The 10,345-nt window shown below is 40.5% G+C and overlaps 1 protein-coding gene across 1 annotated transcript in view; it reads left to right on the forward strand.

Annotated features, from left to right (window-relative positions):
• Nucleotides 1-10,345, forward strand: part of sema4f (sema domain, immunoglobulin domain (Ig), transmembrane domain (TM) and short cytoplasmic domain, (semaphorin) 4F) — a gene marked incomplete at its 5' end in the record, with an annotated part of 76,188 nt that overhangs the window by 373 nt on the left and 65,470 nt on the right.

Raw genomic sequence — 10,345 nt, forward strand, 5'->3', positions numbered from 1 at the left:
GTGTGTGTGTGTGTGTGTGTGTGTGTTCGGGATGAAAGCTCTGCAGCCAGGTTGGTTTTACGCGCTCCAAGCGCAGAGCCAAGCGGCTGCCCTCGGGTTTTTGTTGCCTCTTGATAAATGACGTTCTTTTGGCAAAGAAAGCAGGTGCCAGCCTGGTTCTCCCCGACCCAGACAACAAGTGCACAGGCTGAGCAGAAATCCTTGAAATCAGCTTTGAATTTTAAAGAGAGGCAGGAGGATGTACAAATGGTCAAAGCTCAGGCTCTGCAGCTTTGTAAACTGGTTAGCAGAGCACGTTTCTAAATGACCATCATATTGTGGTTAAAATGAACGAGTTAATGAGTGAAAACCTTTCTGTGTGCCTGCAGAAAGCCTGGCTCTCCAACAAGCCCAGTCTTTGTGCTCGGGCTGTCAGGGTCAGCACAGACTCCCCAGTTTCCCTGTCTTCTGAGAACCCACTGATCTGCCACGCTCCACCATCTTTCTGTGATTAAAACTCACTTTGGGTGAAGATTTTTTCTAAGATACTTGCATTGATTTCTCCGATTCCAAAGCAATTTTTTGCTCTCAGCGTGTTCTTTGATGTTTACAGCCAGCTGCAGGTGCAGGGATTGCGTCACAGTGTCCACTGACCACCCAGGGTCACCTGACTGTGCTGAGAGGCTCGGACCCCTCCAGTGGTGCACGCCGCAGCTGAGCTTCACACGCATCCTTGTTGTTACTGGGGACTTGCTCGCTGTTGAGTCAGACTCATTTACTGAATGAATGTCTGTAAAGCTGACTCCCTGTCAGTCACATGCTGCTCTGGATGATTACGCAACAGTCCGATGTGTCTTTGAGCCAACTGTTAAAAATGGGAAACCTTCACGAGTTGCTATAGTTCACGATTATAATCAGGTTTTGCCACCTAAATAAACCTGACAGTCCAGATCATTTTCATTCTTTGTTCCAAAGGGAGTACCGTGCTTTGCGGTGACAACATACAAATAGCGCTCTCAGGGGAATCTCTTCTCAACATTAGCAGAGTAGTAGGGCCTTAACGTTGTGTTGCTGAACATTTATGAGACACATTTATAGTCACCAGAACCCATTTTGAACCTCAGTTTAGTTTCCATAATTTTTGTTGTAATATCTTGACTCTCTGTGACTTTTAGGCCCAGAATTTTATGAGTTTGTGCAAATGTGGCAATCAGTGTGATTCGAATTGAAAATGAACGTGTTTTCCCGCAATTTTATGACTCTTCTAAAGGTCTCCACATAACTGATCTGAAGCCAAACAGTCGACAGGGCGGTCTTGTGGTTTGTTCGTTTTCGCATACATCTTTCGTAGCCCCTGAAACAATGCACTGAGCTCTTGGGAAACCCCTTCTGCTGTTAGATGCCAAAACTCTGATATCCAATCCGTCCTGGTTAAAGCACCACAGTTTTTGTCAGACAGACTCCTCCGTGCACGGCGTCTGTTTTATCTCCATCCATGAGTTTTGGACCGTTTGACCTATCTTTACGAGTGTTTTCTGCAACAGTCGGATTCTGGAAATGAGCAGTTGAAGTAAAATGCAGCGTTCAAGCACTTTGAGCTTAAACAAGCACAGCCACGTAGGTTCTCATGCAGAAGGGAGTGAAAAGTTCTCCCGGCGGGTTGTGGCGAGACGGGATGGAAGACTCGAAAGCTGCTAACAAAACGACACAATTTTCGTCATGCAACTGTGACGATGAGACGATTTCGGCAGTTTGAAGAGAGTATGTAGAGGTCTTGAGGCCAGGGATCCTTGACCACCACACCATTTATCTGTTTGTATCAGGCCATAGATTCATCGGTCTGTAGAGTATTTTTCTATATTATATTAAAAACAGTTGGTTATGGTATGGCTACATGAGAAGACATGTTTTACCACTAATCACCCTAACATGCATAACTTGAACTCACTTTTCATGCATCTACCTGTAGTTTAAAAGGTTTAACAGTTCACGCAACAAGCTTGATGTTTTTCTTGACTGACCAATTGGTTTATATGTAAATGTAAAAACCAAAGTTTATGCAAGATCAGGTACAGAATGTATACAGCTGGAAATCTTTATTTTGGTAGAAATCACCACAGCGTTTCAGTTGCCAGTCAGCATTTTTATAAGGGTGTGAATTGCTGCGCACAGTTCCGTGTTTGCTTAAGTGGTATTATGACCGAAGAAAGCCTCTTATGTAAGACGTGGTAGCTGTTTTGTACATTTGGTCAGGTGTTGGCTGTGTTGAGCTTGGTTAGAATAATAATCCAAGACACATCCTGCTTCCAGGGGTTGTTCTGACGCTAACCATAGAAAAGTTATTATTCTCTTGCATCAAAAAGATAGATTTTATTGCTATGATACTTGGCTTCTGTCAGAATTTGTCTTGGTTGAATTATACCATTAATTTAAAGTTCTAAAATCTTAATAACCCATGTCACACTGTATGGTTTTCAGTTTAGTCTTCCTGCTACCTTTGAGTCATATTTACCCAAGGGTCCCATCAAGCTGAATTATCGGTTCAACAATACATGGAAATTAGTTGCTGCCGTTGACACTTTTATTAGTTTTAGATTCTAAAAGGGGAGAGAGGAGGTGGATAAAAAGGGTACAGCTGTGCAATCTACCTTTCTCCATCCTCTGCTCTTTTGCATTTGGATCCACCCTTCTACCACCGTCCACAGTTTTCCATCAGCTTCACTGAGGCTATGACACGTCTCTGCACTAATAAGAAGCGTTGGTGTGGCTAATTAGACAAAGGTGGCAATAAACCAATTCTCTGCTTAAATGTTTGGGGAAAGAGGCCGTAAAACAATTTGGGTGACGTTACACACAGCACAATGAGTTTACCATGAGAGTCTTGACATTAAAATTAAAAGAAAAGACACCCCACGCCTTGGACCAAACAAAACATAGTTTGTATCTGGGTGGACCAGAGCAGCTCTTGCCAGTCGCGCTGGTTCAGCACCAGTTTTAATGCTTCTCACATGAAACTCGTTAGGGTGCCACCACTCATTGAGGGATGGAAGGAAGAGATTTGTTGCCCACCCGTGTAGCGACTATATGGATTTGCTAATTTACGATGGGAAAAGACCAGAGTTGTTGCTTTAATTTGCCTGGTCGGTCACCAACTGTGCAGGTGTGTATTCATGCACTCGAGGCCACCCAGTGTCCACCGATTGTCTCACCTGTGTTGGCCACCAAAGCTATACTTAAATCTTTGTTTTTAGTAAACAGGAGATTAACAGAATCTCCTTTCAAATGTTCTTCAACAACCTTTTTAGATAGAAGATTTATGACCCAATTGGGACTTTTTGCTCAAGTGCAAAGATTTAGATTGGTTAATGATGGTTTCTTTGTGGAGCTATGAGCCAACATTTTATTCCACTCTGCTGTAGGTGTGTGTTGTGGGAAGGTAGCTGAGTAGTGGTCATTAAGCTTAGTCTCAAATGGGCTTCTTGTGAATTTTGTCAAGGTAAACTCCCACTTTACTCATAATAAAAGGGGGAACTGATAAAGCATCCAGCAGAGTCGTGTGAATCTTCTTATTGGCCTTGAAGTTGCATCCGATTCCACGGAACGTTCCTTTTCTTCTTAATTAGTGGTTACCAGAGTTTTCAGCTTTTAAATCACAAAATAAAAAAAAAATAAATAAAAAAAACTGCCACAGACTTGAGACCCCCAACTGTTGTTTGTTGAAGGAGTAAAGCAAACAAACAAGGGTGTCAGCATCCATCATACTATACATTTGTAGCAATTTATAACAGCTGTTTTTAATGTTTTGTACCAACTATAACAAAAAACATGCTTCTAGCAACCGTTTTTCAACGTAGTTGGAATTTTTTTAGTGTTTCAAAAGTTGGGGGTTTGAGCTCAGCTTTTAAAACATTGATTTTTTTTGTGCTTTGGTTTTATATTAACAGTTTCAAAAAAGATACTGATTGGTCAAAATGTCTTTTCAAATTATGTTTATCTAATAAAATATTGGCAAGCCAACAAATACACACAAAAATATCCTAATTTGTTATTTTTTATTAATACATTGTTTCAATACCAACAGTTTTTTGGTTGTAATATCTTCAGATGCAGCCTATGATGTTATATTTGAAATTAAGCTCAATAGGATTTTAAAGCAGATATTTTAATCAAGCATATATTGCGGCCTTTGTGTAATTTAAAGTAATAAAATTTGTGGTCATGGAATTATCTCGGTTGTGCAGTAGATGGAACGTCGCTTCAGAAATACCAAAGTAAATACAAGACTGGAACCTCAGACGTTCATGCGTCTTTTTTACAGGAACATTTCTGTACATTTATGACCACAGTTCCACCTTTCGGTTTTTGATTTACAGTCATTACGATTTATAGTCATTACAGAGTCACCAGTTAACTCAATTTGACCATTTTTGAACCAAGAAAGGAAGAAACTCGAGCAGAGGACAGGAAGAAGATGCAAATTTTGATGCTGAAAGGCGCCAGCAGAGATTCGAAACAGGAACCTTCAATCTGTGAGGCGACAGTACGTGCCACAACACTTTAAAATGTTTAAAACTGGGCTTTACTTACCAATAACACAGTAATACTAGTTTGTAGAATAATGTACGGCTTAAATTAAAAAAAAAGTAACCTTAAAGTTTTGAAAGGGACAACCATGGTTCGTTACAGGATTTTCCAAATTTATAATAAAAGCAGGTTTCCAGTAATCACTTTTAGGACAGATTTCATACACAATACTTCCTGACAAATCTCTTGTAACAAAAATGAAATGACGTATAGATAAATATCTTGTTTGGAAAGATAATGCTTACTGTAAATCATTCCTGTTATTGCTATGTTACATAAGGGATTCGGCCAGGAACTGCTGAACCACCAAACTGAAATAAACTTTACCTTTGAGAATACTTCATGGTGTGTTTGGATTGAAGCTGAATTGTTTTCTCCCCCCCTGGAGAATAAAATGTAGTTACATAAAAACCAAAGAAGAGCATTGTCTTTCTTACCCCTGCATCCTATTGTCTCCCTCTCTACCCATCTGCCCGCTCAGAGAGCTGATGGGGTGCGGCGGAGTTGAGTGTTTCCAGGAGGATGAAATCTTCAGTAATGCTTTTAGCGCTTGTGATAACTCCTGGAGCTGACCACAACCTAAAGGTGTTGCATTTTAAAACCAACCTTCCTATCGGTGATCAGAAACACCTCAATGTCTTTGTTGTCTTTTTGTTCCATTTCTAGTATGATTCATTTTTCTGTCTTTTTTCCCCCACAAGAAACAAAGCTCAAGCTCAAACGAAGCTAAATCCTCTAATAACAAGAGCCGACAGTCATCTGCCCCTCTAACTCACATGCAGACCTTACTGTGTGAAAACTGTGACAGAACTTCAATCTGAGTAGCAGTGGGCACAGCTAACCAAATATTAGCTTTGCTAACATCTAAATAACTGCACAAGTTTCTTACTTCTGCAAACATTTAACACCCTTTACATTAGAATACAGTGCAAAGCAATAACACAATGCTGAACATCTGCACATGAGAAATAAATATTAAATAAAATTAAATAAAATGACTAATAAAATTGAAGTCAACAAAATAGAACCAATACAATCAATCAGAATAAACTTAAATCAGGAATTCCAAAAAAAGTGAATAAGAAATTGTAGTTTTGGTTTGCCTTCTGATTAGTAGGGAAACAAAAATCATTGAATATACTGTGTCAACAAGAATGGTGAGCGGCCATGCTTGGTTTTGACTTATTGCCCTGCAGAGGTCTCATTCATGGTGTCAGTTTTACTAAACTTCAACACAGATATCAAACCAAACTTTAATGTGACAAACGTAAGTCAGTTCAACTTAAAATGCTTCATAGATCAGAGATAAAAACATTCATGGCTCTTTAGAGTTGAAATTTAGGAAAATAGTTTCGGTAAAGCCAGGAGGCGGAGCTACAACTGACTGAAACAGGAAGTGTGGCTGTGCGTTGAAATCATGTTTTTGCTACTTCTTCAATTTAAACATTAATAACACTGAAAAACAATTTTTCGCACGCTCTAAAATAAAATAAAAAATGTGCGTCTTTGTTTCGTGTTTTAAAAATTTGCAACAAACTCAGGACTGAATGACGTCTCAGCTGCAAACGATGCTGGGAAAAGGTCTGAATATGATTACGCCTCAGAGGAGGAAATTCTCAGCTGTCACAGATCACCTCCAGGAAATACGGCTCCCCTCCTCCACCAGTAAAGTTCATTAACTTCTCATACGCTTGGACTCATAATGCCCCTCTATGAAGCTTAGACGTCATCTCATAGAATTACATTAGCAGCACACACACACATTGTTATTCATGCACACACTTGTGTGTTGACGGTCAGCCCACAGTGATGACTCCTGTGACTGAAAGTTCAACTGAGGCGAAAGTCAAAGGCCATACACACATTGTACCCCCTACACACATTAACACACACACATGTTGGTTTTTATATCCCTGTGAGAACTTTGCATTAACTTCCATTCATTGCCTAGTCATTTTTACAGCGTAACCTTGATTCTTTACCCTAAAACTACCCCAGTTCATACCTGACCCTTATTCTAGACACCCCAGTACATACCTGACCCTTATTCTAGACACCCCAGTACATACCTGACCCTTATTCTAGACACCCCAGTACATACCTGATCCTTATTCTAGACACCCCAGTGCATACTGACCCTAAACCTAGCCTAAACTCAATTCACACCTTGATCTTAAACCTAATCCCTAACCCTTAGTTGACATCTGTAACTGTTGGGACCAGGCTTTGGTCCCCATCAGACTGTTTTTGAAAATGGTCCCTATGATGTAGCAAAAACGCACCAGTTGTTCCCAAATGTAGGATTTTTGTCTTAAAATTGCCCCCAAATGTCACCAAAGCACACACACACACACACACACACACACTCAAATAGTCGAGTAAGTTAATTTCTTTTGATTTCTCTTTCTTTTATTAAACTGTAAAAAAAGTCACTGGTATGCTGGACATGAATTTATCTTTGTGTTGCATTCATTCATTCATTCATTCATTCATTCATTCATTCATTCATTCATTCATTCATTCATTCCGCCTGCCATGTTCTCACTCCCCCGTCCACAAACATCCCGGTAAATACACGTCTTTTTTTTCCCGAGCTCTGGAGTTAAAGTGTTGAAGAGTTTAGCAATGAGAGGATATCTGTGGTTTTTTTATTTATTTATTTTTTTACCTTCAGAGGGTTTCAGAAAGCAGCTCATTGGGATTCACACCTGCGTTCCCTCCTCTCCTCCTTCCTCTCCGGGCCTCTGCAGCATGAAAATCCCATCAGATGGAAGGAAAGAAGAACCCAAATGAAATGCAGGGAAAAAGACGCAGATTCAAAACTGTTTTTTTAAATACTTTTTGTAGGTTAAAACATTAAAGGAATAGTTCAGATCTTTTGAAGTGCTGCAGATGGGTTTTTGAATGACTTTAGTTTGAAGACGATTAATCATCACCTGATGGCAGAGGTGAAGTCCAGCTACTAATTGTGTCTGCTGTTAGCAAAATACTGTATCTCATGAATGATTTGAATAAGTAACTACTGGATGTACATTTACAACGGGAATCAAAGATGGCTGCCACGGTCGACTGATCAGAAAACACAAAAATAGATACAGTATTCCATAGAGAATTTTAACCAACTTTAGTTTATTTATATCCTGTTATTTATTGGTTGATAATCGTAAACATTTGAAATGATGATCTAGAATAAGAGGGATCAATGAATTGGGGGAGGGGGGGGGGAGGAGAGAAAAAAGTTGAAGTTGTCTGAGAGCAGATCAGAAAATGAAAGCTTTTAAAAGATAAGTTGATACAGAAGCTGATAGATGTTGATAAAATGACAGAAACACAAAGAGGAAACTGATCTGCTGCACTCGGTACAGAGCAGAACACACAGGGAGGGTCTGATGTGCGTCTCAGGTTTAAGCTGGGGTCAGAGGTCAAATAGAACCGCCCAGCTCATTCTGAGACACAGCTTTCATTTAACCTGTGAGTATCTTTGCTCTCTCAGAACCACGGAGACACAGAAGTCATCAGCTGATTGACTTTTCCATTTATTAGTCTTTTTTTCCCCCCCGTGCACTTTCAGGTCACTGACTTCCTCTAGTAATAGAAAAGCTGAGACGTGCAGGCACGCGCCGCAGATTTATCTTCATGACACGTTTCTTTCTTCAGATTTCATCTCGTTACGAAGCTTTTTTTGGGGGGCTCGCAACAATGGCCGCCATCAGTAATTGGCTCATAACGACACGAGCTGGAGCTCTGATGTGATTTGTTTATCCTGAAGGTGACTGTATGTTTATTGATGTGTGTGTTGCTCTGTGTGTAGGACCTGTGTCAGCAGTAAGGCGACGGAGGAGGAGGAGGTGGAGGAGGAAGGAAAAAAAAAATGTGCAGACTCTCCTTTTTTTCGACATTACCTTCAGCTCTTTCCTGTTATACCAACATAAACAAAGTCACACTTCATCACACTGATCCTTTTTATCGACCTCAGCGCTCACCATGCCAGGTGGGACACTACCTGCGAAGTTGAATTAATTTTTTTTTTGTTTCATGAATAGCACACCCCGGTGTTTGACTCCAGGCTGGACATGTTAACCTCATATCTGTGCTGCAGAAGAGCAGGGAGGTATTTTCTTTCCTCCTCCACCAGATTTGTGCTTGCTCGCATTTATTCCCCCCTCGGTGACAGTTGGAAAGTGTAAAAAGCCACCATGTGCAGACTGTCTTGTATAATTCAGTTTCATGGTCTCCTCACTGATACTGTATGAATAAAGGCTTTCCAATGGCAGATTTCACGAAGCGGGGTTGTGCGGAGTTGTTGTGAACAGCCAGTGTCTTACCTGCTGTAGATAACAGTCAGAATGAGCTCAGGTTGGAGAATCAGGGAGAAATTCACGAAGCTAGGGCTCGATGATTTCTGCAACATGGAAAAACTGGACGAAATTGTGGAATTTACCAAACAAAATGGAGTCTCGTGCAAAACGGGAAATCTCACCGAGTTCACTCATTTAGGTGAGACGTAGCCTGGCCCTTGCCTTCCTACGCAGTTCCGCTCAATTCTAGTTTCCCTTCTCTGCTCCGTCTGGCATTTCTCCCACAGACAAGGATTTCACTGGCAGATTTTTAGCCGAACCAATCGGAGAACAGAACGTCGATTTTCTGCGCAGTGTCTGCTAGTTATTTTAGCATACGGCAGTGGAGGAAGTGAATGAAGCCAGTCTGTATTGATAAGGCTTCCAAATTAAAATAAATTTGTCTGACAAAGCAGCAGCTCTCATTTACAGCCGTCTCGTTTGGCTCAGTACTTTTCTTCTCTCAGTAGGGTTGTTCACAGCACACGCAATTTCCGGTTAGCTTCTTAGCTTAGCCTCCTTCACAGCGACACACACATGCTTCAGCAGAGGCCACGCCTCCTGCAAGAAATCACTTCTCAATAGCAGAGAGTCCAGACCCTCCGTCCGAAGCAAAGTGAAGAACAAGGGTCTGGTTTTAACCAGGCTAGGTGAGACGGTAAAGATCCATAGTAGTTTCTGAGGTATTTTGGTCACTGCTGTCACCTGTGCCTGCCGTTACTTGGTTCTGCTCTTCGCACAGACAGGAAGGAATAGGTCAGCCATGTTGAAGAGGGGTCCAAATAAATAAGTAAATAAATAATGTAAAGCTTAGCTCAAAGTTTAGGGCAGAACAAATCCCCAATGATTTTTCTGAGTCTGGAGAGCAACTTTTCTGTATGTTTTGTCAGCACCGGATCCACTGGGATGCGTTAAAAATCCACGTGTTGACCACTTCCTGTCTGATTCACATCAGAAACAGGAGAAGAAGAGAGCAGAGTGGGACAGACACGCTACGTCAGCAGAAATGAGGCGTGAGTTTATCAAAGATGTTGCTATGTGTGCAGAATCAGATATTCCTTTAGGAAAAATGAAAAAGCTTTGTCTATTTTTGATAAAACACTATAAACAACAAGTAGGGGCTCCACCAAAACACATGAGCAGACAGCAAAAGTAAAGTCAATAAAAATGAGCATAGATCAAATGTGCCCTGAAGAACAAAAAAGGAAAAATCAGAAAAATCATTGAAATTTTTTGTAGTTGTTTTTGATTTTTCTTTTTTACTTTATTTTATATTTAAAACAATAATACTTGTTCTTTTATATGCTGCAGTGTTTCACCTACCATTAATGGGCGAATGGCAGAGCAATTTAGTTAAATAGCCCTGGTATAGATCCTATTCAGTGAGCTAGTGTGCACAAATTGTTATTGTTTGTAAATTAGATTTTTCTTTATGGGATATATAT

The sequence above is a fragment of the Austrofundulus limnaeus genome, unplaced genomic scaffold (assembly GCF_001266775.1).
Source record: "Austrofundulus limnaeus strain Quisiro unplaced genomic scaffold, Austrofundulus_limnaeus-1.0 Scaffold208, whole genome shotgun sequence".
Lineage (NCBI taxonomy): Eukaryota > Metazoa > Chordata > Actinopteri > Cyprinodontiformes > Rivulidae > Austrofundulus > Austrofundulus limnaeus.